Source organism: Falco peregrinus, chromosome 1 (genome assembly GCF_023634155.1).
Source record: "Falco peregrinus isolate bFalPer1 chromosome 1, bFalPer1.pri, whole genome shotgun sequence".
In the NCBI taxonomy this organism is placed as follows: Eukaryota; Metazoa; Chordata; class Aves; order Falconiformes; family Falconidae; genus Falco; species Falco peregrinus.
Genome location: NC_073721.1, coordinates 45,340,109 through 45,363,846, shown reverse-complemented (window position 1 = coordinate 45,363,846; position 23,738 = coordinate 45,340,109). Strand labels below are relative to the sequence as shown.

The window sequence follows — 23,738 nt, the reverse complement described above, 5'->3', positions numbered from 1 at the left end:
GTGCGGACATGGGGACACAGCCCTGAGGCACATGGGGAACTTGGGGACATGGTGGGGAGCTGAGGCAGACGGAAGATGAGGGGACACGGGGACACGGCCCCGAGGCACACGGAGGACGTGGAGACACGGGGACACAGCCCCGAGGCCCCGGGCGACGCGGCCCCGGGCGCTGCCCACGGGCGGCCCCGGCCCAGCGCCGGGCGAGCCGCGGCTCCCGCCCTCCGCGCCGCGTTGCCACAGCGACGCCCCCGCGGCCCCGCGGCGCCGCGCGCCCCCGCGAGCTGTCGCTTTAAGAGCGGCGCGGCCGCGGCCGCCCCCGCCCTCGCCCGCTCGGGGCCGGAAGGGGGCCGTGGTGCAGCGCGCCCGCCCGCCGCCGCCGCCCGGTCCCTCAGGTAAGCGCGGCGGCTCCCCGGCCCCACCCCGCCCGCCGCCACCGGGGGAGGCGCTGCCCGGGGCGGCCGCCCCGTCCCGCCGGCTGCCCGCGGGCCCGGCGCCGTGGCCGCCGCCGTCCCGCCCCGTTCCCGGCCGGCCGCTGGGCGGCCGTAAGTGCGGGAGGAGCTCGGGGCCGCTCCCGGGGCGCCTTTCGGTAAAGCCGGCGGGGCTCCGGGCCTCCCGTGGGGCAGGGGGCGCCGAGCGGGTCCCCTGCGGCCGCGCCCGGCTCCTGCTGCGGCCCGGGGCGGGCAGGGGCCGGGGCCGGGCGGGCGAGTCGCCCGGGGCTGGGGCACGCCGCCCGGTGCCGTGCGGGCTGCAGCGCGGGGCTTACTCCCTCGGCTGCGCGGGAGCGCGTAAACCTGTTGAAGCGCTACTCTGGACAGTTCGGTGTTTTCAGTCAGTAACGTGCGGCGAGAGACCTTTCTAATTAGCGCTGCCAGCAGTATTTCGTGGGGTTTCCAGCCTTTGTTAGGCCGCCGGCCGGCAGCGGGCTCAGCACCGCTCCGCAGGGTGCCCCCGCGGCGGGGGCTGCCCCCGCGCCCCGCGGCCAAGCACCGACCCGCACCGGCCGTCGCCTGCTGCCCCGCGGCTGGAGCCGCGTTGGGGGGCTCTGTGGCCCCGCCAGCAGCTGGCAGAGTAAGCTGTGCGGTGTAACGGTGGTGGCAGTTACACGCAGGTCCCACGGTCTGGTTTGTCCTCGTAAGCTTGAGAGGTGGGTGCTTGTGCTGGCCGACGGTGTCATCTGCTTGGGTTTTTTTCCCTTTGTGAAAGACTTTTTTTTTTTTTCTTTAAGTATACCTCTGTGGGAAAACTTTGGTTTTCAACTTTTTGTTTTGACCTTTTCTGGTTGATACTCAGTATTTCAGTTTCTTGTTCATCGGTGCTTTTCCATTTCTTCCTGTTTGCGCTGGATGTGCTAGCTTGCTGTTTCTTTGGCTCACCTGGCTTCTGAATTTTCTGTAAGGGAATGGGGGAGTGGGAGAAGACAAAAGTATGAGAATCTAGGACTATTTCCTCACAGCTTCTCTAGCAGCATCTTGTAAGCCAAAGGGGAAGAGGAAAGAAAAGAAAACTTGATCAAGTGGAGCTCAGGGTGCCTTGCTTTGTTGGAGGCAGAAAGGGAAAAATTTGGTGAGGGAGCAACTGAGATTTGTTTCACTTGTATTCCTCTTTTGAAGTTAAAAGATAAACCAACATTTTGAAACGCTTCAGTTTTAAATGCCGAGCTCTTCTTTGTCTCTTCAACTGACTCCACTGAAAAAGAAAGTTCTTTAAAAAAGCCCTTTAGTGGCAGTTCTCCAGTTGTGGAGCCAGAAGCGGTGGTGTGTGTGGGCAGAGAGGCCTTGCTGCTCTTCCATCAGCCATTCCTGCCTTCTCTCTGTGGACCATAAAATTAGAAAGGCTCTGGTGTCCGTTTAATCTGATTGTCTGTGTACTGTGGGCCGTTGAAATCAAGAGAAGCTCTGTGCCACTTGTGGCTTGCCACTTGAAGCCCCCATGCCACTTGTGGCTTGCTCAGCCTGTGGGTTCTGGCCTCTGGTGTATAATTAAGAAAAGTAATTATATTTTAAGAAGGCCTGTATCTATTATCCAGGTGTGTGCTTGTTGCCTGGGCAGATGTCAGTGTGTATGAGCTTTCTTTTGCTGCTACCAAGTTATCTGTGGCCTTCTGATGGTTGTAGGCTACAGTTTGAAAATCTGCAGCATCTTAAACTTTCAGGAGCAGTCCCTGTGAGACCTTGAGGTGCTCTGTCCTTCTCCTCCCCTGCGAATTGCCCAGGTGACCTGCCTTTTCCCTTGGAGCTGGCTCCTTGCCTTTCCCAGGAGCCTTCATCTTTTTCATTCAATTCACTGTCCAGGAAAACCTTCATTTGTTGCATCTTTCCTGAATGTGGTTTTTGTGCGCAGTGACAAGCCTGGCCATGGAGAGCACAGGTCTGTGGTGAGGGACAGAGAGCCAAGAGCAACTGGAACTGGGTGTTAGTGAAAACTGTCAACTTTGCAGCGAAGGAGGATGTCCAAAACATGCAGCTGTCTATTGAGGCTTGAGGTAGCTCGTTGGATAAGAGTGGAGATTTGGGTCTTTGAATTCTAAATAGTCATTGAGAAGAAAGTGTCAGAAAGTTTTATTAGTGTCCAAATACTGGGGAATTATCTTGGCTGGAGTCCAAAGGTGAAATGGCAGTAGGACTCTGGGATGACTTCAGGAATGCTACTTGTTGCTGCAGTTCTGCACCATTTGATGTGGTCACTCATCTTCTGAAGATGTCCTAGAGGGATTTCAAAACAGTTGAAATATGCAAGAACTGGTGTCTTAGGAGTATGCTGCTTGTTCAGGGTTTCCTGCCCTTCCTTCCTTTTGTGGTGGCTGTTTCTCAGAGAGTTTGGCTGGACTTGGGGGTCTGTGCCCTGGAGGGACCGGCAGCTTCCCATGAGAAGACTTTTTGGGTACCAGAGAAATAGCCTAGAGCCCCTGCTGAGTGGAGAGCAGTGCAGGCAACAGTGTGCCCATCCAGGTGATGTACTTGGGGAGTGGGGCAGCTGTGCTCTGAATCTCTCCCCGTGGCCAGTCAGGCATGCGGGGGTGCTCTCAGCTGGGCTAAGGCAGCACAGGGCAGTTAGGGGCATGGGAGAGGCCTGGGCATCCAGGAGGAGAGAGGAGTTCAGCAGGGAGGTAGATCTGACAGGGAGCAGATGCCCACCACAGTGGTAAACAGCACAGAGAGAATAGTTGCCTCTGCCCTGCATGTTCTGGTTGGATCAACTTCAGGGAGTTTTTCGATGAGCCTGTAGGTGAAATTCACTGTTTGATTCCCCGAATGTCCTGCTGTTCCCTTGGGCTGTTTGTATCTGCTGGTGTTTGCCAGACGTTGCCTCTTAAACTGCAGCTGTTTTTGCAGGTTCCCAGTTACTGCACAGTTGTTCTTACTGTGTTTATTTTAGTGGTTATAAACTGATTTTTAAAAAGGAGTTGGAACTTGAACTGGAAAATCTCCTTTTTTTTCTTCCCCTTCACGATTTGGTTGAGAAGCTATGCCATAGGAGGTGGCAGCTGAGCCCTTCAATATTGCCCCCCCTTTATGCTTTGAGTTTTCTGAGATGGGGGTTTCCCAGGGATTTGGGGGTGGCTGTCCTGCACCTTGATTTTAGTAGCAGACATATGTTTGGGGGGGGGGGGGGGTGTCTGATCTTGATCTAAGTAAAATTAGGAACTTGGCTAGGGAGTACAGAGCTTGATGGAGACTTTTTTGTCTCATAACATTGTTTAGCCTGTATGTTTGCAGTTGAAGAAAGCAATGTGTTTCTTTTTTCTTAAAGACACAGAGAGCAAAAAGCTTCTTTAGGGCAATATTTCAAATTGTTGTGAGGTTGAGGGTTGCGTTTGGAGCTAGAAGGTGTCACCATTGATCAAAACAGTTTCACTGTGACTGTCATCTTGCATTGTACAGGGCAAAGTCCCTCACAGTGATTCTCACAGTGGGTTTGAGAACTATGGTTTGAGGTTGTAGGTCATCTTTTTGAAGAGTCGTAAGTAGCTTTAGTAAAGGTACAAACTGAGGAAGAACTGAGTGCAGTTAACTTGATCCTCTGCTGTCATGGTATTACCTTCCCATTCTGATCTTTGCTTTCTTCTGTTTGTTTCATAACAGTTACTTTTGCAAGTTGAACTGAGAACAGGTGCTGGAAGTAGTGAATAATCACTTTGAATAAGCCATGGCTGGGAAGAGCCAAGTGCTCAGTCCTCCTGATCTCTTTTGTTAGAGACTGTTTTGTTAGAGGCTTTACTTTTTTTCTTCTGTGTTGAACATTAAACAGTGATTTCTATGCAGGAAGTTTAAGGAAAGTCTTTCAAAGTGCTTGAATGACCAACTAGGGGCAGCTAAGAAAGGGTTGCCTGGGAGATGCTGTGGACAGCAGCTAATGCAGGGTGTGAGAGCTTGCGTGGAAGAAAGGCAGGATCCTGATCTCATCTTCCCTGCCTCCCCTTTGGGGTGGAAGCGTGGTGGTCCTTCTGAAAGCTCAGGGAATGCAAATGTGACTGAGTTTGCAGGCACAAGTCACACTGCTTGTTCTACTCACTGTAGTGCTCCTTCTAAACGAACAAGGTGCAGCTGGCCCTGCAAATGTGAACAGAGTATAATCTGGGAATCAAATGCTGCACTTCATTTCCTATGTGCTTTGCACTGCTCGTGCTTCCCTGAGGTTTTCACTGGGAAAGAAAAGATACTGCCTTGTGGGGAGGGGTGCCCACGGGCAGAGTGTAAGCTTTCTGGATGCTCCTGGCAGCGTCACCGGAAACTGATGTAAAATTCTGTTACACCACTTTCAGCAATCTCAGGGTAAAGCTGGCTTCCAGTGAGCTTATTGTTCCCTTACTCCTCTTCAGAGCTCCCACTATACTGGTTATTCTTCTGTCTGGGTGTGTGTCTAGGGTCCGAGTGATAATTGTGGGGGAATACTGAAATACATACTCAGAAATTAAGAAAATGCTCTTACGCATTCAGGTCACCACTGTTGCATGTTCAATGGGTTGCTTTTCTGGATGCTACTCAGCTTGCAGCTCTGAGTTTGTTCTTGCACTCTTCCAGCACCTGCTTAAAATGAGTTTGTATGAAAATGTGAGTGCTTTCAGGCTGTGGAGAATGAAAACATGATGCTCCAGTCAGGTGTTGGCAAACTGTCCTGCTGTCTGGAGTTGTATGGGAGGAGAAATGGTTTCTTGGTTGTGTGACTCCAGTGGGGAGAGAGCAGCTGGGGTTTAACAAACTGGTTAAAATAATATAGGCCCCCAAATTCTCCAGAGACATCTCTCCTTTCCTAGAAGCTTCCTTTAACAAGCTGATTTCTCAGGCTGATTGCTTGCAGATGAGATCATTCAGTGTGTTCTTCGGGGAAAGAATCTCTGAACTTAGACTAGCGAGTGAGAAAGTTTTAATACGCAAGTCACATGCCCAGTGTCCTCATGGCACATACAAAACACAAGAGACTGTGAAAGCATCTGTCTTCAGGATGGCTTTGTGCTCCAGCAAGAGCTTTCTGAATATAAATAATACCAAGGGATGCTCTCAAGTGCTGGGTCCCTGTTGCTTGGACAGCAACATGAGATAGCAAGGAAGCATTTCATCCTTCCTTAGCTCTGTTTCTCTCTTTAGTGTGTGTGGTGTTGGGATAAGGCCAAGTGAGGGAAGGCTCTCATCTGCTTTAATTCCACAGACGTTTTTCTGCTGGCTTCAGCAGAGGAATTTATGTAGAATTGATGATAGTTCTTCTGTTGATGCATGAGAACATTCTGAGCAGGGAGGACTTGGTGCTGATGTTCTGCCACAGAGGATCCCACCAATCTCTGGTACCTCTCAAAAGGGATGCTGTTTTCCACTTCTCTTGATGGCAACTTGGGCTAAGGTGTACTTAATGGAAAGGCTGCTTCTTCCAAAGTAATCACAGCCATCGCTTAAGAATGTTGAAAATTAAGCAAAGCTGTTCTAAAGTGATGTTGGATGGTGTTCCCAGCACAGGAGACCAAGCTAAAAACTTTTGTTGCCAATAACTTTATAAAGTACAACCTGTTCTCACAGGCAAGGTAGAGAGGCACTTTCCTGATGCCAGGGCTCCTTTGTGCCTGAAATTACTTCTTCCAATCAAGAAGGCATTAGTTATGCAAAAAAAGATAGTATTTTTTTTACTAATACTGATTATGGAAATAAGAGTCAAGGAGCCATTTGTTCTCAATCTCTCTCTAAAAAAAAAAGTGAAAATAAAAATTGGAATCAGACTGGGTGGGGAAAATTTCAAATCCCAAACTTGAAATCTGCTGACATTTTATGTAACTTGGAGACAGGAATGTATAAAGCAAGATGTGTTAAAAGCTCCTTCCACTCCATTTCAGTGCCTGGAGGGGAGACTCGTTCTGTGGGTCACGCTTGCTTCCTGAAACAAATAGGTGAAAGTAAATCTTACAGGTGAGCACAGACTTGGTGGTGTGTTTTTTTTCCCCTGTTGCTATGCTGCCTGTCACTTAAGCATGTCTGCTCCATGGGAGTTTATCAGAAACTCTTTTCCAATGCTTAACTTCATACAGGAGGTGTCATGTCATTTCATGGAGGTGGAAAGTCAAGTGCACAGAGGTGGAAAACCTGTATGCATGCTCATCAAGCTTTGATATCCTTGTGTGTGGTACAGTGCAAGTTAAAATACCTACTTTCTATGTTGTACTATTTTATTCCCTAGGTAAAATAGTTGTGAACATAAGTTGCTTTGGTTCCATGTCCTAGTCACTGGCTGATACTCCCAGGATCCTTCTTTTAATGCAAAGGACTGGCAAACCACTTGTAGCTCTGAGGGATTGCAGTGAGGCTGTATATTTTTCAAACCAGCTCAAGCATTTATTTCTTAATGCTGCTCCCTGCTCATGGATGAGATCCTGCTGGGTCTGTTCATGGGCTGTCTGTCCACCAGGAGTCTGATGATTGTCCCAGGGCAGCCACCTGGGCCGAGCGGTGCATACACATGGGAGAGGATGAGCTGTACCCTGAAGAGTGCTGCCTAAACCTTGTTTTGTCCATGAAGCTTCAAGTAAGGAGCTGTTGAAACACCAGCCCACTCAGAACTAATGCTTGCAGAATGTATGACCAAGGAATTAAACTGGGTGGAGTTGTTCCAAAATTTGGATTTGGGGCCTGTCTGCTTCTAATGCAGCAGCTCTCTGGGTGTTTGCTTGGAAGGGCTCCCAGCATGGATGATGCTCTCTTGACCTGATTTGACTTTCCTTCCTTGATGCTTGGGTACTGTGCCCAAATCTCTCTGCAAAGCTCTGCAGTGCAGAGCTCTGGTGCGTGATAAACCTGAAACAAGTCAGCTCCTGTCCAGAGATCGTAGGGAGATGGATCAGCTTGTATGTGCCGTGGGGGATGGAGGAGAGGGCGAGAGGACAAGAGGCGGCACAGACAAACAAACAGTTGTGTTTCTTCCTCAGGACTGTCCTGTGTCCTGAGTCTGCCAGCTGCAATTTGGAGGCCAGAAGAAGAGGGTGGGGTATTTTCTTCCAATCAGATGAATTTTTGCAGTAAAAATGAGAAGTTAGTTCAGTTTCTCTGGGAATAGCATTTAAGGTGTAAAAATGTCCCACCCATCAGTAACAAAGAGCTGCTGAAGAACGAGCAAATACAGAGACAGGGCCTGCAGAGCACACTGCATTTGCAGCCCTTATTTTTCCTTGAATCTGGGCATGTTTCTGTTGCATGTATCATTTGGTAGTGATATCAATTATTGTGTTGCTGCCTTCTGGAGAGCTAAACTAGTCAAATGTCAGGTTTTGTTCTCTGTATTACTGCTTTATTTTGCTTGTGCTTGTTGGCTTCTACCTGTCAAAAAGTGAAAAAACCAAAACAAACCCATACAAAAAACCTGTAGCAGAAATAGCTGGAGTACCAGTATTGTCCAATGTGAAAATGTCAGGCTGTAATGAGTGCTTTTCCCTAAGCTTAGGCTGTTTCTTATGTTCCTGACAAGCTGTCACACCTTTGTACTGGGTAATGTGATCTTCCAGGAGTTTCTTTAGTTTCTGCATTGATAGTGAAGCTGAGTTGGGGGTGCTGGTGCGAATGTGCAGCGCGAGCCTCCAGTGCCATGTTGTTGTTTGGGATGAGGTGTTGGTCATGTGTGCTGTGATTTGGCTGCTGAAGAGAACAGAGCAGCAGCCATGCAGCGAGCTCCCTCACAGTTTCCGTGGACAAGGATCCCAACACTGTAAATTCATCTTGTGGACTTTGTAAGTGCGTGTGTCTTGCGTTTGTCTGGATTCTGATGGATATGATTCCAATAACCCAGTCTCCCAAAGTGCCCTTCATCTTTCCATCAGTTTGATGCCATCCATCTACATACTTTCTTTCATGGTTTGGGGCAACCTGGACAGGGCTCTACTCTCAGAAAATGAGCTTTGCTGGCCAGTGCCATGTGCATGTACCATGGGAGACAGCTGGGAGGAACAGCATTGTGGCAGTTTCTCTGGTGGCCAACGACCCTCTTTTCTCTTGGTGCCTGATGCTGCTTCCCCATCACCCTCCAGACAGAGCATCGCATGTAGGCATGCTGCCTTCTTCCTGAGGACTGAACCCACCAGTGATTAGATGTGGTTCAGTCTCTGCTACGGCATTTTTTGGCCTCCTCCCAGCACTGGAAGGACACCAAATAGCAGCAGTGCTTCTGCAACCTCCCTAGAGTAAAGACTTATAGTGGGAAATGATTTTTCTAGTTGTTTCTAATGTCCTGAGAGCTATTGGCTGTCTTGCTTTTAACCTGTATTCTTGGAATAATTGCAAGCCTTTGTATTTGAACACATAGCTGAAGTTAAATGCCAAAAAGAAATCTCTTATGGCAGGTGTTAATTTGTGCAAGGACAGTCTGACGCAGTGTGCTGACCCTGTGTGAGACCTGTACAATACATCAAGGCACAGATACTGGTACTCCAGTATCCCTGCCAGTACAGAATTAGCCCTGATTGTGTCAGTGCCGACATACTTAACCAAGCTTTTAATATAATCTAGAAGGATCTCTTCAGAGAAACTTGATGCAAGTCTTTCATAAAACCGTTGGCAATAATTATTATGCCTCTTCTCATTTGCTGTCACAGAATGATGGAAATACTGGTTGGAAAGGACATCTAGAGATCTTCAGCCTGACCTCCTGCTTGAAGTGGGACTGTCTCCAGTGTGTGATCGCCTCAGCCGTAGCTTTGTCTGGCCAAGTCCTGAAAACGTCCGGGGATGGAGCAGTGTACCATGCCGGATCAGCTTTTGTTTGCTTTTGCTTGAGAGTTGTACCTAGAGAACCACCTTATGGTGTGTTATGCATTTAAGTTTGAATTACCTCATCCTGCTGGTTTAAGAACATTTAAGTGAACAGTTAGGAAACGTCCCAGTAGGGCTAATAATGTAACATGTCTGAATCCTTCAGTCTTTTCCATGCTAGTATGGGAAATATGAGCAGACCCTAGTGCTGTTTCTGCAGGAAAAGGCAGGGATCCTGTTAGGTGGTTTTCTCATGTTTGCATGGGGTGTTACAGGTGAAGCAGTGCTTGTAGGATCTATCCTGCTGTTGGAATGAGCGTATGGGTGTTTCCCCCTTGGTATTAGCTGTGGTGCTTGCCCAGATAGGAGCTGCACTGGTCAGGAGGGGCAGGAGGAGCACTGTGAGCATCCTTTGCCCTGAGGCGAGTGTGGGATTGGTGCCAGCCAGCTGTGCGCCCAGGCTGAGGCCACACATACACAAGGCATGCAGCTGCCTTTTATCTACCCTCCCCAGCCCCTCACAATGGGAGGAGAGGGTTTTCCCCAGAGCCTGCTGTGTTTATTTCAGAAAAAATACCAGGTCATGAGATCAGTGTGCCTGCTGGAGTGCACATCTAAGTTGCCTATCACGGCCCTGAGTATTAACGGGAGCAGAAGAGCTCTCTACATCTGAGAAGTAAACTTGCCTTCAGAAATGCCACAAGCTTCTGGACGCAGTGGGTGTCCGTGAATGGCATGTAGTCAGGCCAGACCAGAGGCCTGCTGCTGCATCTGGGCTGGATTTCTTCAGACAAAGCTGCAGATTGCAACACCCTTATACTTAGGCCAGGAGGCCTTGCTTGGAGGGGAAATGGCTGAGATGCAAGGAGCTGCTGAGGAGGTGGAAGCTTCCTTAGCCAAGGCCTTGTTGCTAGACTCAAGTCTGGCTGCATCCCTGGACTCTGCATACCCTCATGTCACGGGGAGATTCAGAAATTGTGTGTGCTTCATTGGCACTTGAAAGGGAGAGCTGCTGTGGGATGGTTGTGATCTTGCTTGGCACTGTCTTCTGCTCTGGAGATTCATGTTGTTTTCCTTCAGTGCAAACCAGCCGTCGTGTCAGAAGTCTGGTCATGTGGAGTGAGCAGCAGCGTCCTTGGGTGGGTTACAGATTCTCACTTGCGCCATGCAGAGGGGCCCTTTGGTATCCTGCCCGTCTGAACCGCGTGCCCGGGAGCATGCTCCTGCCTTTTGTTTCCATACCAGAGGCAATGAAAAGGGCTGGGAGCATGGGCTTCTGCAGTCTTCTGGTTATTTGAAGATGATAGTCCTGCTGAGGAATCGCAGAAATGTGGTGACTACTGTTGTCAGCTGCTCTCTGCATGCTAGCTTCGGACAAAAGCGCGGAGGTCAGGTTTGGGGTTGTATGGTTGGAGGGTGCTGGAGCAACAGCTGTACAGGGCTTCAGGGGTGGCAGCTAGAGGCTGACTTTGGCTGACAGCTCTTCTTATGCCACCAGTTCTTCCATGCACCACTTAACTGTTGCAGGGGTCTGTCTTTGTGCATGACAAGCGGAGGAGCTGGAGCAGCATTGCTACAAGCTGAGCTTAGCCCATTTGTTTTAGTGTCCCTTGCTGGAAAAGCAAATGGCTGGTGCTGAATCTCCCTTCCCGTGTGCTGTTCCTCCTTGCTGAGGCTTATAGCTTTTGGTTTGCTTTGGCTTTCTGCTCGTTCTCGCAGTCTCTGGAATAAAACCTCCAATGAAGGAAGCTGATTAGCTTTTCTCTGAGCTGGATTTGGAATTAACACTCAGACATTGGTCTTCTCGGATCCCCATGGCTTGTACTTTTTGAGGTGAAATATGCCAACACAGTTTCACCCAGGAAGCTTCTGGGGGAGAGGAACAGACTTGGGAAAGGATCACTGCAGGTGGGATAGCAGGGCTTTGCCCCCAGCAGTCCTGGCACCTGTGCAGCTCTGCTTGTCAGAACTCTCCTTATACTGCCTTCCTTGCTCCAAACTCATTACTGGGATAGAGGGCGGAGAGAAGGACATGAAGCACAATGCTCAGGATATTAGATATTATCTAGTGTTTCAAGAATAAAGGTCAGCTTTGAAAGAGGCCTTGTGCCTGCTGTATATATCAATTGCTTCCAGGGATTAGATATCAAAAGCCCAGAGCAGAAGCTTTACTACCTCATGGGAGTTGAGCCCTTCCTTGGAGTGGCAGTGCTTGCTGTTGCAGGACACCAGAGGGTACTTCGCAGACAAAAGCGAGGCAAAGAAGCTGGAGAGATCCTGCCTGGGCTGCTCCCAGTGTCCAGGGATAGGGAGGGATGTCTGCTTGCAGATGATGGTTTCCTCTGCCCCTTTCTCACAGTTGCGTCAGCAAAGATGGCCAGGGAGAGTGTTTACAAGTGTGTCCTTGCTGAGTGCTGCTGCTGCTCTGTGCCAGGAGTTTATTCCTTGTCTAGATGATGTTCACTGGGGCTCTGTCATAGCAACTGAAGCTAAATTGGTCTCACTCCACTTGTTCTGACCTGGGGGTTTAAGTACTACTTTCCTTCTCTCTACTCTCATCCCCAGCTTTGAAGCAGCCCATGATGTGGCAGCTGGGGACCATGTTTAGAAGACGGGAGGCTGCTGCTGCTGTTAGGATCTTTCCTGGTAGTATTAGAGCTCTGAGTGAGATTTTGGGGGCTGGAGGGGAGTTGTCATTCCTTCATTGCCACCTCCCCAGTCACTTACCCCTGGGTGAGGGAGCCATGATGGCAAAGTGATGCTGAGGCTGCTTCTGCTTGCATGTCCCAGTAGGACAGGGCTTCACTGAGCAGCTGCCTGTGTGCCCAGAAACAAGCAGCTTGGCTTAGCTGCAGAACTTTATCTGTTGAGGCATGAGGATGTATCTATCCTGTGGCTGGACCAGAGGCTGTGCTTGTTGTGGTGATGTAGCAAGTTGCTGAGGGGCAGAGGAGACTCCACACTGCTGTGGTGTTTGCCCTGTTGAGGACCCTCATCATCTCTCTTCAGAGCAGGAAAGGTTTCCTTGGCATGGGATGGGAGATGTGTGGTGGAGCGAGAGTGCTCCCCTTGTGCCCTGTTGTCTCTTACACCACTTGAGGAGGGTTTGTCCCACATCAAGTCCCATGTATGTCACGACATGAGCTATGTTGTAATCTCTGAGCTGCCTTCTGTTATCCTGCACAGCAGCTCTAGTCGGTACCTTGTATGTAAGGGTGGTGGTGTCAGTATTTCTCAAAGGATATCACATATGCGTCCCAAACTTGTCCTCCCCACTGTGCCAAGCTCTGCCCTGCTTTCCTCTTTCCCAGGTTTACAGCTGGAAGTGGATTTCTTTGCAGTGAGAGGATGGTACTAGCAGAGCTAGGCTGAGCAGATGTTTCACCTGGGGTAGGGTGGGAGTGAACATGCCCTCACATCATGGTTAAGGGCAGAAGAGGGCTGTAGGGGGTAAACAAAGCACTTTTACAGCAGGCTGCTGTGTTGCATCAAAAGTTCCTGGAAAGATGATAGGTGGGAACTGGCTTTCACCACCTCTCACTGAAAGAATAAAAAGCTTGAACATTGTGCAGGTCCAGTCCTTAGTGGGACTGTCCTGTGCTCTTCAACTCCTTTGTCCCTGCTTAGCCATAGGCTGCTCAAGTGATGGCCTGGTCCTGTCTGATATGAGATATTGGTGCTTACTGGGGTCACTGGGCCCTGCTGTTGCCTTCTTGGATAAAGGCAGGTAGAGGTCCTGCCGTAGCTGGGCTAGGTGGGTGACTGGAAGGCAAGGAGTATAAAGGCCATGGAGCAGAGCCACTGCAGAAGGACGGGTGGTCTGGTGTATCACCGGCGCAGCCTGTGCTGCTGCTGCTTCAGGAGAGGCCTGGCAGAAAAAGCTTTTAGGTGTTTCTCTAATTAGTGTTTTCCTTATTCTCACTCAGGTATGTATCCTTGTCTCACCGCTGGTAACTGAGACAGTTCTCTGGCTGCAAGTCACAGGTCTGGTGCGTGTCTCTTGACATCCATTTCTATAGTGGGGTTACGTAGCTTCTCCTCTGCAAGAACCTTGTGCTTGGTACAGAGGAGGGATCTCAGGTGTTCAATGCTGTCTGTCTGTCTTGAGGTGTTTCTCTAGTTGTCTTCACCTTAGCATCAACATGCTCGTGGGTGTTCATTTATTTCTCCCACTGCCACCTGATCAGGCAGTGGCTCTGGGACAGCAAAAGGCAACTTCCTGATTTCAGTGTGAACAGCTCAGTAGTTCATCACCCACAAATTTCAGCTGTGCTATTCAGTATAGCAGGTTATTTTTAAGCACTGGATGAAAATAAGCTGCTTTTAAAGCCTGTAGAAACATTTTCAAGGCATAATCTTCTGTTTTCTGAGACCGTCTCTTATCTCTTAGAATGCTTTTGAAGTACTTCTGGGATTTATGATACTGTGTAGATTCCTTAAAAACAGCCAGATTGTCCTGCATTGGGGTAAACAAGCTTTTGTGTCTAAATTTCTAGATGGAATTTACTATCTGCTAATGGGTCTTCATCTGTTAGTGGGACAGATTTTTTTTATGAAGCCAAACATGATCTGTTGGAGAAACTGTAAAAATGCCAGCCCTGGCCTGAGCTGCTGGTTCTGCTCCCTTGCTGTTTGGAAACTTGCTCATGCTGCAGAAAGCTGTTCTATGCAAAATCAAAACAGGGTCTGTTGATGTTATTTCTAGTCCTTTGAGAAGATGACTTACTGGTCACATGTGCTGCTATGAGGTCATTAGGAAGTTTCTCAAATACACAATTTGAGAACCGATGACGCTATTGCAGAAGTATGCTCCCTCTGCGATGTGAGATGCAAAACTCTCTGAAGTACTTCAGTTTGTAATAGCTCTGAGTGGGATCTGTTATTGTGCATATTTGGGCTCATTCCAGTGAAAAAAGTGTTTTCTGCTTTGCTTCATCCTTAGATTGATTAGTGAATGTATAGCGTGGGATCAAGTTACATTTCAGAGGGAATCCAGCAGAGAGCCTATTTCTATGTTGAAGTGCTGAAGGCATCAGTGAGTAACTGCAAGATCATCAGTTTTCTAGCAGTGCTTTGTGTGTCTATGGCGCTGTCCTTCCCCAGGGAAAGAAGCTACTCAGATCTGTTTGGACTTGGGCCATTGCTCTTCCCAGGGCTGTGGGAGAATGGGAAGCTTTCTGTACAGCCTTGATGTTGCTTATGTGATGTGCATCTGCTTTGATGCTTTTATTGGTGTCCCTCCTGGACTCCCTGTTCCTGGATGTCTAGCAGTACCTTCTGTCACAAACTGCCCTGTGTCCTCCAAAGGGAATTGTTCTGGTCCCAGCTTACCCCAGGGGCCTGTATCCAGCTTGGTCCCTGTGCATCATGATGTTGACAGGGCAGGCATCCTTATTTTGGCAGGAGAGTGCCTTGTAAGTGTGTTACCTGAATCAGTAACACAATCGTGAAGTAGGGCTTCCCAACCAGGAAAGGTTCTCATACCTTTCCACCTCCACCCTACTGCTGGTCATTGTGTTTCTGTCCCAAACCATCTATGAGCCTTAGGGATTGTCCCATCCCTCTGAGATGATTAACACACTCGCACATGGACAAATTACCCAGGGGCAAAAAAGTAAATAGTTTTCTGTTCTTGGTATGGAGGGGTGGATTGTGTGGCTGAGATGGCATAAGGAGGAAGATGGGAGCATTTGGCTGTATGTGACCATGGCTTACAGCTGTATTTTCCAGTTGGCACTTAGTGTGGGCACAGGGTAGTTCATGTCTGCTTCCTTTTTTCTTTTGAATACCTGCTGTAGTTTAACCCCAGCCAGCAACCAAGCACCACACAGTTGTTTGCTCACTCCTCCCAGTTGGGATGGGGGAAAGCATCAGAAGCGTAGAAGTGAGAAAACTTGTGTGTTGAGATAAAGACAGTTTAATAAGCAAAGCAAAAGCCTGGCACACAAGCAGAGCAGAACAAGGAATTCATTCACCACTCCCCATGGAAGGCAGGTGTTCAGCTGTCCCCAGGCCAGTAGGGCTCAGTCACATGTAATGGTGACTTGGGAAGGCAAACGCCATCACTCTGAATGTGTTGTCCTGTGTCCCATGCCCCCCCCCCCCCCCCCCCAATCTTCCTTCTTCCTCCAGCTTTACATGCTGAGCATGATGCTGTATGGTGTGGAATATCCCTTTGGTCAGTTGGAGTCAACTGTCCCATCTGCATCCTCTCCCAGCTCCTTGTGCCCCTCAGCCTGCTTGCTGGCGGGGTGGGGTGAGGAGCAGAAGAGGCCTTGACTCTGTGTAAGGATTGTTCAGCCGGAACTAAAACTTCCCCTCTTATCAGCACAAATGCAAAACACAACTCCTGCTAGCTACTGTGAAGATAATTAACTCTACCCCAGCCAAAGCCCTGGACTTCAGGTGAGCGGACTTTGGCCTGTTCAGGGCTCTGCTTGGTAGCTGACCATGGGATAAAGCCCTGGAGGGACGAGGGGCCCAAGAAAGCTGGTTGATACGCAGGGATCACCTCCACCTCCTCTGAGTTCAGGAGTGGTGCATCCCAACAAAGAGGAAGTCAGGTAAAAATGCCAGGAGGCCTGCGTGGATGAACAAGGAGCTCCTGGACAAACTCAAACACAAAAAGGAAGCCTACAAAGGGTGGAAACAAGGACAGGGAGCCTGGGAGAAATACAGAGAAATTGTCCAAGCAGCCAGGGGTCAAGTTAGGAAAGCTAAAGCCCTGGTAGAATTTAATTTGGCCAGGGATGTCAAGGGCAACAAAGAAAGCTTCTATAGGTATATCGGTGATAAAAGGAAGACTAGGGGAAATGTGGGCCTTCTCCAGAACAAAATGGGAGATCTGGTTACCTGGGATGTGGAGAAGGCTGAGGTATTCAACAGCTTCTTTGCCTTTGTCCTTATGGGCAAGTGCTCTGGCCACACTGCCCAAGTCGCAGAAGGCAAAGGCAGTGACAATGAAGAACTGCTCACTGTAGGAGAAGATCAGGTTCAAGAACATCTAAGGAACCTGCAGGTGCACAAGTCCATGGGACCTGATAAGATGCCTCTGCGGGTCCTTGGGGAAGTGGTGGATGAAATGGCTAAGCCACTATCCATCATATTTGGGAAGTTGTGGCAGCCCCGTGAAGTTCCCACTGACTGGAAAAGGGGAAACATAACCCCCAATTTTAAAGAGCGGGGAAAAAAGGAAGACCTGGAACTACATGCCAGTCAGTTTCACCTTGGTGTCTGGCAAGACCATGGAGCAGATCCTCCTGGAAGCTACGCTGAGGCACATGGAAAATAAGGAAGTCATTGATGACAGCTGATACAGCTTTACTAAGGGAAAATTGTGCCTGACTGATTTGGTGGCCTTCTGCAATGGGGTTACAGCATTGGCAGATATGGGAAGAGCAGCTGATGTCATCTACCTGGAATTGTGCAAAGCATTTGACACTGTCCCATGTAATATTCTTGTCTCTAAAGGATGTCTCCATGGAAAGACATGGATTTGATGGATGAAGTACTTGGTGGATAAGGAACTGGCTGGATGGTCACACTCAAAGAGTTGCAGTCAATGGTTTGATGTCCAGGTGGAAACTGGTGACAGGTGGTGTTCCTCAGGGGTCTGTACTGGGTCCGGTGCTGTTTAACAGCTTTGTCAGCAGCATGGACACTGGGATTGCGGGCACCCTCAGCACGTTTGCTGACAACACCAAGCTGTGTGCTGTGGTTGATGTGCTGGAGGGCAGGGATGCCATCCAGAGGGACCTTGACGGGCTTAAGCGGTGGGCCTGTGCAAACCTCAAAGTTCAGCAAGGCCAAGTGCAAGGTCCTGCATGTGGGTCAGGGCAATCCCAAGCACAAATACAAGCTGGGTGGAGAACAGATTGAGAGCAGCCCTGAGGGGAAAGACGTGGAGGTGTTGGTTGGTGAGAAGCTCACCATGGCCAGCAATGTGCACTTGCAGCCCAGACAGCCAACCAAATCCTGGGCTGCATCAAAAGAAGCGTGACCAGCAGGCTGAGGGAGATGGCGTTCCTCTCAAATCCCAGTGGCCTTGTCACCCAGGTGAGCGTGGCCCCTGGCTGCTGCACCCCAGGGCTCTCCAGCGGCTGCAGCAGTAGCTTTGCAGCAGAGCCCGGCTGTGGGCAGGGGTGGCAGCTGGAGGGTGGTGTGGCAGCCCTGTGGCTGTGCTCTGTGGTGGTGCCTTACTGGCATGTGTGGGTGCTTGCCCCAGGGTGCCCGCAGCCTCCAGGTCTGGGAGGCCACATCAGTGCCTCCTGTGGCTCCATCTGCTGTGCTTCTGCTTGTCCTGCCACCATGGAGCCTCAGCAATGTCACCTGCCCGTGTCACCTGTCACCCTTGGTAGTTATCTCTGCCCAACTGCCACGTTCTGGTGTTGAGTTTTGTGTTTTCTCTCTATTTTTAAGTGGAAAGGAAATGAACGTGGTGTCGTGCAGCTGTGTGACAGCTGGGTTTGTGATCTTCACTCCTGTGGGACCCCAACCAGAGGAAACCAGTAGAGGTGAGCTGTTGTGATGAACATGCATTGAGCCCTGGCGTCACTGCCCTCTTCCAGGAAAGCCTTTGGAAGCAAAAGTCCAAATGTCTGAGAAGTGCCCCCACTCTGCTCTTTGCTTGTGATAATCCCGCCGGCTGGACTTGCTTAATAAATGACTAGTTCTGTCTCTGCTTTTTACCTTTCCCCCATGGACAAGACGGGCTGGTGAAGAGCATGAGGAGCACGGCGGGGTGATGCCTCTGCCAGGATTTTTCCCGCGAGCGCAGGGAGCAGTGTTAAACAAGAAGGTGCAAGCTGGCTCCATGGTGCCGTGCTGGGGCCTGGCTTGCCCCTGGGACTACACGGGCCCTGCTTCCTGAGCAGGAGAGCTGCTTTATGTTGTGGTTTTACTAAACGAATTCAAAGCTTGGCCTTCCTCCAGGCGAAGTCTGGGCCAAGTGCCAGCGGAGCAGCCCCTAGGGAGAGCACTGGAGCAAGGAGGGGCCAACAGCAGGGAAGAGCAGAGGAATCCAAGAAGGCAGATTTGCCTAGAAAACAGCTCTGTTTCCATCTGCTCGGTCAGGAGTTGCTATAGGAACTGGGATGATAGAGGCAGGGCCATCTCCTGGGCCTGTGTGTGTGGAGGGAGGGAGGAGGGAGGAGTTACTCAAGTTTGAACATATCATGTGTGCTGGTGGAAAGTTGCAAAGAATGTCGAAACTACAGCCTGGCTCAACCTGTGGAGTTCAAAAGAGACATGGCAGTTGTTCCCTGTGCTCAGCAGGCCCCGGGCAAGGCAGGTAGGGTCCTTTCGGCTTAACTCAGCTTGCGGTCGGCTCTTTTCTGTTGTTGGATAAAGCACAAATGCCTTCGGAGACTTGCTGGAGGTGGAGGGGGGTTTGTAGAGGTGGCAGTGCTGGGAGGTGAAGGCTTTTCTCCCTGGGCTGGAAGGGAGACTGTGGCTCTTTGCACCTTGTTTTTCATCCCACAGCTGTGGGAGGGTTTGCACATCGTGGGTATTCCCGCAGCGTTGCATGCCCACGGCCCTCTGGGATTCGTGGGATCTTTTGTTGGGTAGAAATGTGAAGCTGGCTGGTGTCGTCCTGCTGGACAGAAGTGGTTTCTGGGGCTGTGGCTCTCTGGGAAAGCCCATGGTGTTTGAGCTGACAATCAGACATGCTTGCCTGAAATGTTTCAGGGCTAAGACTGAGTCAGATATGCAAAAGCTGGAGCTGGCAGCGAGTTGCTTGTGGACGGTGGGAAAGTGGGGAGGACACGTTCCTGCCCTCTGAGCCCAAATGACTCCTGCCCCATGTGAGTTTTGTGGCTGTGTTGCCTGTGTTCACTCACCTCTTCTCTTGAGGAGATGCAGAGCTCTTGACGCACCTACTGCAGTTTTTGTCACTGTCAAACTTTCTCAGACTCACATTGAGCCTAAAACACAGGAGTGTGAATACGCAGGAAACTCCTTCTGAGAATCCTTGTTTTTAGGGTTAACGGTGGGGCTCTCCAGTAGCAGCCCTTCCAGATAAAATCTAATTTCCCCAATAAACCCATTTTTTTAGGTGCTGAGAACTTTCCAAAATAGCTGTGTTTCTACCAGAGCATTCCAGGATCGCTCACTGCTCCACAGGTATTTATTTAATAGGTTTGGGTGAAATTTCATCTGCCCTTTTTGTGTCACTGAGGATTATCTCTGCTGAAAAAAAAAAGTGGGTAGTGTTGTTTCTCTTTTTGAGAAGCTGCACAATAAGCTGCTGAAAACTGAAATGCGATCTTTATACACAGATGCGAAGCTTGCCAAACTGGATTAGATCACAGCCCACCTACTCAGGCACCCATCTTATCTCAGGCAGTGGCTCCTTGGCACATTGCGCATAAAAGCCCGAGAGCTTCAATGCAGACACATGTGGAATAACTTGCCTGCATAGGAGATAACTTTCTGGCCATGTTAATTACTGGTTTGCTTATGCCTGGCTAGATGAAAATTTATATCTAGTGTACTCTTTTACTCTGCTAATGGAATCGCAGATGTTCTTATTATGTAGATCCACTTCCAATATTTTATTGAATTACTCCCACGTTGCTCTGTGGCACTATGTCCCAGAGGCTTCATGTGCATGGTATGCTGTGGAATTTCATTTCCTCAGTTTTAATTTGTTGTTTTTTGATTTCAGTTGATTTTCAATATGGAAAAGAGGTAAATGGGATCCTTTTTTTGGTCTAGGCGTCATTATTTTATGTACTACTTTTTTTTTCCCCTTAATCTCTCCTGTTTCTCTCATCTTTGCCTCAATCCTAGGATTTTTGTACAGCTACCTGCCTTCTGTGCAATTGCTAAATCTTATTACTACTTTGTGAGTCCTGTTTTCTGGCCTGCCTTGAGAAAATTTGATCAGAATCAGCCATTCTGACTTTCCATAGCTGTGAAATATTGTGAGAGGTTTTTCAGTGTTCCTGTAGTTTCCTATGTTTATAAGGAAAACATTTGGTTTAATTGTTTGAAATACATTGTGGTAAGCACAGATCTCTAGGCTGTCTATAGTCATGCTAGGTATTTTGTTGGAACATTTAGTTAATTGAAATTTCATCTCTGTACATGAGAAGTTATATTTTATCTTGTAGACTTACACTAGTAAGGAGTAAACCCAGCAGAACGTAGTTAGACCAGTCTGGAAATACTCACTGGAGTTTGCAGGCTTGCTGCAGCAATTTCAGTGGTTCTGTAAGCGTTGCCCCTCACTGCTCCCATCTTTGCCAGGCACTTAGTAAATTAAACTTTGAAAATGTGTTGTGTAGTTAAGAGACTTTGCTGAAGCAGGATGTAACCCTGTGTGTACCCAGACTTTGCTTTCTTGGTTAGGTGCGCTGATGCACGTTCTGCTTAGCCTCTGAAGTGATGCACACTGAGGACACGACCTGCCTTGTCCTCGCTGGTGCAGGCCAGTGTTAGGGAGGGCAGCCACACTTCCCGCTTGCTGCAGTTTGGTATTTGGAGTTAGTTCAAGCTGTGGAATGCATTAAATGATGATAATTTTTGCTGCTTTCTGATATTGGAAAAGCTTCTTCGAGTTTGGTCTATTTTTGTAGAGATATGGCATAGCTTTTTGCATTCATAAACATTTTTTTGGTAAGACTCCAGCGGAACCAGCAGTGCTTCTCGAGTGAAGGGTGAAGTCTGTGTGCCAGTGACAGGTGCACTGAACTTTTGTTTTATGAATACGAAGAGACGTTTTACAAAACTCATAAAATGCAGCTTTTTGTAGTATCAGCATTTCTGTGGTGGTTTGATGGAAACTAGATGGCCAGCTAAATTAGTAGATGTTCCAAAATAGTGTTTCTGGTTTGATTTTTCACTGAACCATCTCTTAGTTTGGCTTCCACCCTTGCAAAAATCAGCAGCTTCTCAGCTTGGTGCTGGGTACTACGTGCTGCTGTATGCAACTTTGTTTGCTTCTCTTCTGGTTTTGCAAAGAGTCTGTTCCAGTAATCATGTTTTATTTTTTAAAAAGAACCCACTAGGAGCAATTTGGGAAAAAAAAAAGGTGCGGATAAATAGCCGTTACTGTGAAGTATTTTGGAAGGTAGGCAATTAATAAGGAAAGCAGAAGATAAGTGAAAAAGCATAGCAAATACATCTCAGGGCACTGAGAAATATTTTGATATCTGTATAACAAAACAAATTTCATCCATGGTGTTTATATTGTTGGGAAAGCTTAAAAATACCCAACTGATTGCTAATAACAATACTGAGCAGCAAAATGTTTCCTGTGTTTGGGGAGAAGCTGGATGATGTATTCTCCTTTATGAGAATATGGAAATAACCTTCCATTACACTGGTAATGAGGGAGGGTGTTAAACACAAGATAACATTTAAAAGTCTTTGGAACTTGAGCAAGATTGGAACCTGTTTGTTTAAAACAAACTGGCAAAGCAGCTTTCTGAATCCTGCCTGCTAATGTGTAATAAATCTGGGAAGACCGAAGGAGTTCCAGAAGTTTGGGAAAACGTAAATGTAGCAGTGTTTTAAAACAGAGTGGGAGCAGGTAACCAACAGGTGGTTGAGACTAACCTCCATAACCTCCATCCAGAGCGAGATCTGAGGAAACCAGTGCATTCCTAAATCAATGTCAAATTAAAGAAAGAACATGCTCAGTGATCCATGTGCTCTGATGGAAAGCAGATCACGTCCGAAAAGTCTTCAGATTGTGGTTTTTAATGAGATTCCTGTACTGGTTGCCAAAAGTAACTGCATTGACATCATATATCTGGTTCCTAAGTTCCCTGCTGTTGACCAAACGCTGCTGCTCCTGGGAAGCAGAAGAGGCTGTGCTTTGGAAGTGGGGGCAAGTCAGGTCCCTGGGGCAGCTCCTGGGTAGCACTGTGAAGGCAGGTCCCCCTTGCCCTGGGCAGGGTCCCATCTCTGGCATATCCTCATGTCCTGCTGGGGTGCCTCACCACTGCTGGTAGCTGGTGGGCTCTGAGCTGAGAAACACCTTCCTGAGCAGTTCTGGTGGTATCTGGCTTTTGTTTGCTGTTAGCGTAACCAGTCCCTGCCCTCTTGCTTGCTAATGTGGCAATATCTCAGCTTCCATTTGGCTGATCAGTATGATGTTGAATAAGTAGATTTAGAAAGTGCCACCTGATACCACTCAAAAATAGTTACCGGTGGGAATGTGATCCGTGCAGTGTCTAAACAGAGGGCTGTGGAGTAGTGCTCTAGTATCACTATGGGACAAACTCTGTTATTCCCTGGTTTGCCCATGAAGAAGCTGGTGGGAGTCGTAGCAAAATCTGGCCAGAGCTGCTCCACTGCCTGGGTGGAACCTCGGTCTCACGAGTGGTGACTTGGGAGCAAATTCTAAGTAACTTAATACTGAAATTTGGCTTTGCTGAGGAGGCTGATGGTGGTTTAGTCAGGACAAGAGAAGGCTGTGGGATGTCTAAGAGCAGATTATCAAGATGACAGAAACAGCCTTTTACTGAGGTGTGTAGCAGGAGGGTTGACAGTTATCTTCAACTGCAGTAACAGGAGGTGCTGTCCTAGTGTAAGGAGGCGTGAAGTTTTCCCTCCGCAGACAGTCAAGCAGTGGAAGAGGTTGTCCAGAGAGGTGGAGGAGCCTCCATCCTTGGGGTTTTTTAAGACCCAGCTGGACAAAGTCCTACATAGGCTGCTCTGAAATTGGTGCTAACACTGCTTTGAGCAAGAGGTGGGATTAGATGTTCTCCTGAGGATCTCCTCCAGCCCGAATAATTCTGCAACTCGGTAACCTGATCTCCTTTAGAATACAAATTCGAGTACAGTTAAGTAAAAGGTTATGGTGGAGCCCCTTGAGAGTGGGGAGGGAGGAAGGTGGTTTAGATTGAGTGCTCTTAATATTCCATCTGTCACCTGTGTGGTTAACATGTCATATATATGGTTGCTATGTGAGACTCACAGTGGAAGATTGTAGTTCTTGAGAGGACTATTGCTAACTTGTAGTTGATATGTTTTGAGGATAGTGTAAAAAAAAAAAAAGAAAAAAAGCTGGAGAGATGCCAGTGTAATGAATAGAGTGAAAATGTCCATGTGCCAGGTGCTCTCTGGTGCCTGTTCTGTGTGGGAAGGAAGCTCTGGTAAGGGTAAGGGACAGTGATCACCACTGCTTGGGCACATGGAAGAGAATTAATTGCAACTTCTGGTTTGTGCACATCTTTGGTTTTCCTGCTGCTTCTGTCATATGGAAGCAATGGGCCTGGAGGCTGCTTCTCAGTTGAGGGGACCTGTGTTTTGGAGGGCTTGTTGGAGTGCATGAGGCTCACCCTGCCCCTGCTGCTGGGTTTAGGGTTCCTGGGGGATGGTGTGCATTCATGTCCTGTGTAGTGTCACAGCGTGCCTGGCACTTCTGCCTGGGTCATGGGAAGTACCTCCAAGTTCCTCAGTTGAGATAAGCACAGTGTACTCTTGCCCTGGGGTTGATGGGGAAGGGTGTCTGTGTTTTTGGATTAGTTGAGCGAAGAACCACCAATAGTTAGTATGGTGAATTTGCAT

The 23,738-nt window shown here is 48.7% G+C and overlaps 1 protein-coding gene across 6 annotated transcripts in view; it reads left to right on the top strand.

Moving 5' to 3' along the window:
- The first annotated feature begins 287 nt into the window (after positions 1–287).
- Positions 288–23,738, top strand: part of LOC101915083 (discoidin domain-containing receptor 2-like) — a 61,210-nt gene continuing 37,759 nt past the window's right edge. Inside the window, exons 1-2 of one of the 6 annotated variants that reach the window (XM_027778153.2) lie at positions 18,383–18,507; positions 19,273–19,340. The gene's annotated coding sequence lies outside the window, so the exon portion shown is untranslated. Of the gene's footprint in view, positions 393–454; positions 587–1,026; positions 1,145–17,603; positions 17,732–18,354; positions 18,508–19,272; positions 19,341–23,738 lie in introns of those variants that run through there. The other 5 variants (XM_055812907.1, XM_055812924.1, XM_027778154.2 and 2 more) reach the window with 5 other exon arrangements.